The sequence below is a fragment of the Equus caballus genome, chromosome 8 (genome assembly GCF_041296265.1).
Source record: "Equus caballus isolate H_3958 breed thoroughbred chromosome 8, TB-T2T, whole genome shotgun sequence".
Classification (NCBI taxonomy): domain Eukaryota; kingdom Metazoa; phylum Chordata; class Mammalia; order Perissodactyla; family Equidae; genus Equus; species Equus caballus.
This window is the reverse complement of record NC_091691.1, coordinates 77,992,121-77,997,049: the sequence shown is the minus strand read 5'-3', so window position 1 is coordinate 77,997,049 and position 4,929 is coordinate 77,992,121.

Here is a 4,929-nt window from a genome sequence, read left to right as displayed (position 1 = left end):
TCCTCCCCTGCCTTTCTTCCCTCTGCCTCGTGGCCTCTCTCTCCACCCACTCCACTTTCCATCCTCTCCCACAATCTTGGCCACCTCCAAGGAAGCACTTTACCTCTCCTGTCCCCAAAGACAAGTGCACAAGCCCTTTTCATGTTAAGGATTTCATGCAATTTCTGTGCAGCAACAAAGATTACAAACCGAGGGGATATGGAGCTGACTACAGTTCTCACGGTGGGCTCCCTAGCCTCCAGGTCCAGAGCCCCTTCCCAGATATCTCAGCCAAGATGCCTTCCGCTTGTATTCCTGGAAGTGGAGCTCCCAAACAGCCTACCCTGAGGGAAGGCACCCAGAAAGCAGTTTTGCGCAGTGATGACGATGCAGGATCCAGAGCGAGGGCAACCTGGCTTGCAGGTGCTAGTTCTACCACTTAGGACCTATCGGACTTTGGGCAAGTTAATTAACTGCTCCAAGCCTCAGTTTCCTAGTCTGTGACTTGGGAATAATACACTGAGCTGGGAGGAACAGACTGAGGCCTGAGCCTCGCTTTGAGGTGGATGTAACTGAAACAACAGGCCCTGGCAGGCTCAACCTCTCAAAACCTCCCTCCCCAAGAATCTTTCCAGAATTTCTATAGTTCCCAGTGAATAAGATAAAGGGAAAAGAGCAACAAAACACCATTTTAGGATAAGCATTTAGAGGTTGCCATATGAGGCCCCGACACAGACAGCCCCTGTTGTTGGACATTTGAACAGCAGCTGAGACTAGGGAGTTCAAGAAGGGTAGTTAATAAAAATTTCTGATGTGGAGGTCAAATGCTATAGCTCTGCAGGCCCCTCATGGCACTAGCTACTGTAACATTTGGGTAAAAGACAATACTGGGTTTTCCACAGTGAGAAAGCCACTGTGAGTCCTTTCTGTTGGGCACCGGACAGGAGGGAGTCGCCAACAGATGCTGCAGTAGCAGTTAGCAAAGAGGGCCACTTGGTTTTAGAAACTCCCCATAATATCTGTCTAGCCTGGGTTCCCTACCACTGCCCCACTGCCCAGAGCAGAGCCCGAGACAAAAGCTTGCCTACAGAGAGTTTATGAGGAAAGCAATCGCAGGGTTCAGGGAGAATGGAACAGGGGAGGACATTATTTTGTTGCCAGGGTTACAAGTGACTGGTGCTCAATCTCACTAAGACCTTCTGAGGAAGCTTGTGAAATAGAGTTCAGAAGAGTCTGCCTGGGGAACGAAAAGGGGAAGCATTTATCTATTGATTCTCATCCCCATGATCAAGGGTGGTCACATGAGCATCGATAACCGCACTTCAGGGTTGAGCTCACATCCGAAGCCCAGATATCAGAGAAAACTCAGGGTAGGAAGTGAGAGGTAAGCAGCTTAGGCCAAGAGAGTCTCCCTCTGGTTGCGCCTACACAAAGCTCATTGAAGCCTGCTCAGAACTAGTCACTACAATAGGGGCTGAAGCAAGAGGTAGGGCCCAGAGCATTTGCGGTGTCCAACACAACAGCCATGCAAGAGTGTTATTGTGAAGATGAAAGGAGAAAGGGAAAGTCACTTAGCTCTGAGGCCGGCTCATGGCTACTGCACAGAGAGTATTGGCTGTTATTGCTGTAGGTGGTGCTATTATTCAGACTCTTTCCTCTTCAAGTCTGAAGACATGACCTGACAGAACAACACGTGCCTTTTCTCCCTCTACTGGACAGTTTTACATCTTGGAGCACCTCCAGATTTGGTGACATCTAAGACCCTGGACTTCTTAGCAGCTCTGAAGTGATACCCCGAGCATGTCCTTACAGGGTGTCCATTCTCACTGTTCTTTCCTCAGGGAAAGCCTTATTTGAAAATAACCAAGAGCACAGAACACATGTGCAGTTGAGGGGCTGGCTCAGAAGTGTCTGGACCTTTTTACCTCTTTCTTTACTCTCTTAAGAAGGCAGTTATTCAAAAAGTGAGGTCATAATTATACAAAGATTTCTCAGGTCTAAATGCAAAGTAAAATAAATAACCCTCTGACTTAGGACCCAAAATGGTATCAGGGAAAAAAAAAAAACAAGAATGCTGACCAGCCCAATATGACCAAGAAAAGCTTCCAAGATGCAGCTTGGAAACCACAGGAGGCACAGAGATTATTCCCAGCCCTGTTACTCTGATGTGAAGAACTCATGTGAGACATTTGATTGGAATTCAAAGTCAATAAAACTTTAAGCACAAAGAGAGAGCCCCAATCTTAACCAGATAATTTATCCTCAAAACCCCTGGGATGCTCAGACTTTGCATTGCTCATTCTCTTTTCCCAGAGCAATCCCCTCACTTTTTCCCCGTGGCACAGTAAAATGACAAGTAATAGGAGCATACTGGGAATGGAGTGTTCTAGTTAATTGCATTTTCCAGTTAAAAAAAGCTAGTTCCTAACAGCTCTTTCTGGCCCATGACGTTTCCAAAACATCTGAGTCCACTTTCCTACATAACAAAGTGGATTTTTAAAGGACAGAATAGACCCTTTGTTTTAAGGTCCAGTCTTGTCAAGATTCGGAACACTTAAGAAAAGTCGTCTAGTGAAGAAGAGATGGCACTGTTTGAGAGTCAGACTTATATTCAAATCCCCAGTCTGACATTTACTAGCTAAGCAACCTTACCCAAATTACTTAACCTCTCTGAGCCTCCTTTTTTATTATTTGTGAAATCAGGATAATAATATCTACATCACAGAAGTTGCATAGGGGTTCCATGTGTCTGACACATGTAAGACACTCAGTAAGTGGCAGCATTATGGTTTTCCCTAGGGCTCACTGTTGAGGGCTGTAGAAGGTAGAGAAGGTGTAGGAGATAGTGCTGAATCTCTTGATGCCATGAGGTCTTCTAGGAGTTTATTCACCAAAAAAAATTCATCAATATCTGCCTATTTTTCTCACTTGCCTCTTTCTCAAAAAACAGAACAGAGAAAACTACACTCTGCTTAGCTAGTCTCACGAATTCATGAATTTCACTGTCTTAAGTGTCTTTCTGCTTACTCTCTGTCTAGTGCACATCAGTTGTGAAGGAACAGAATAGATCTAATCAGTGTAGAATCTAGGGCATCTTCCAGCCCATTGTGGCTTATGAGACACCACAAGGCCCTGCCTGCTCAAACATACCTTCCCCAAAACCTGTCACATGGCTTCAACTTCTTTCAGCAAAGTTATCCCTTTGGGTTAAGCATTTCTCCAGAGGGCTCTATTGGCTGCTGAGGAGAGAATTCTCTTCTTTCAAGAGACTTGCTCAAGTATTGGTTTAGCAGATTAACCAGTTACTATTTAGGAGAAGTTCTAGTTCTCTGGTCTTTCTTTAACCTATACTCTGTGCTAAGGCATCCTCATTCATGCCCATGGCTTGGGTCACCAACCTCTAACTCCAGCCCAAATCACTTCTCCAAATGTCACACTCAGACATTCAATGGTCTCTGACATCTCCACTTAGGTGTCCTAAAAGCACTTCATAATAATCAGGTCCACATTAATTCCACATCCATCCTGCTGTAGGGCTCTCTATGTCAACGACTGGCACCACTTGCCATCCGACCATGTAAGCCAGAGACCTAAGACACATCTTTTATTAATACCTCTCTTTCCCTTCCAAAGCACTAAGTCCTGTTGATTTTACCCAATAACGATCTTTCGAACGCATCTACCTCTCTGAATCTCCACTTCCACTCCTTACACCAATCCAACGTCATGTCCCAGCTGGACATTCACTGTCTAAAGGATATCCCTTCAAATCTGCTCTCCACACTGTTCTTATAAAAAACAAGATTAATTCCTGTTTCTCCTCAAGTCAGATCCGTCTATGGCTGCCCATTGTTGTTAGGATAAAGTCGAAAATCCTTAACAAGGCATATAAGCCTACAGGGTGGGGATTCCACCTGTCTCTCCAGCCACCTATCTCATCACTCTTCCCCTGTTTTGCCTCAGCTGTTCTTGCCATCTTTCAGTTTTCCCACACACACCATGCTCCCTCCCTTTGAAAAAGCTGCTCCTATTGCTTGAAATGCTTTCCTCAATCCCATTTCTCTTCATGGAGTTAATTCCTACTCAAGCCCCAAATTTTAGCTCAAACAATACTTCCTGAGACAGTCTTCCATGATCCCCAAAGATAATCAGTGATTTGGTGAAGGGATTGGGGCACATAACCATGGAAAGATATATTAGAATTGATGGGAGAATTTTTCAAAATATGTTTTCAAAACATGTGCCTCTCAACTCTGCCCTAATGTGTCTCTTTTTCTTTCTCTCGCTCTCTCAAACACATGCACGTATACAAACTCACAATGCACCACCACGATCACCAGATTCTCACTCATAGTAACATACGTCCCACTTGAGATATCATTAGTTATTATTATTGGCCATTGTTATGAGCAGGAGTGTGTTATGAGACTCAGAAGCATAGAAGTGGAAAAACATTGAGAGGTACTCTTGCAGATGGTCTTTAAGGTGTCTTCCAACTACACATCTGTAATTCTCTGATGTGCAAGGTATTATGTGACGACCCAGTCAGCATTCCCACGGCACTCTCTGGAAGTATGTCCAGTTAAATTTGGATTTCAGATAAACACCAAATAACTTTTTATCATAAATATGTCCTAAATCTTGCATTGGATATACTTATACTAAAAAATTATTTGTTGTTTATGTGAAATTCAAATGTAATTGGTATCTTATATTTCTACGTGCTAAACGTGACAAGCCTACATGGGGCAAATCTTTGATAAATGGCAGTTAGGTAGTAGTTAAATTCTTCTCCCTTCCCAAGGACTGTCCTGAGACATAACAGTTCACACAGTACGATGTGTCCCACAAGATCGGTATTTGGCAGACAGTTCCACAACATCATGCAATCAGCAGCCTGGACAGCAAGCAGTCGCCAGAATCTTCACATCAGCTCTTCCTCCTTTCCTA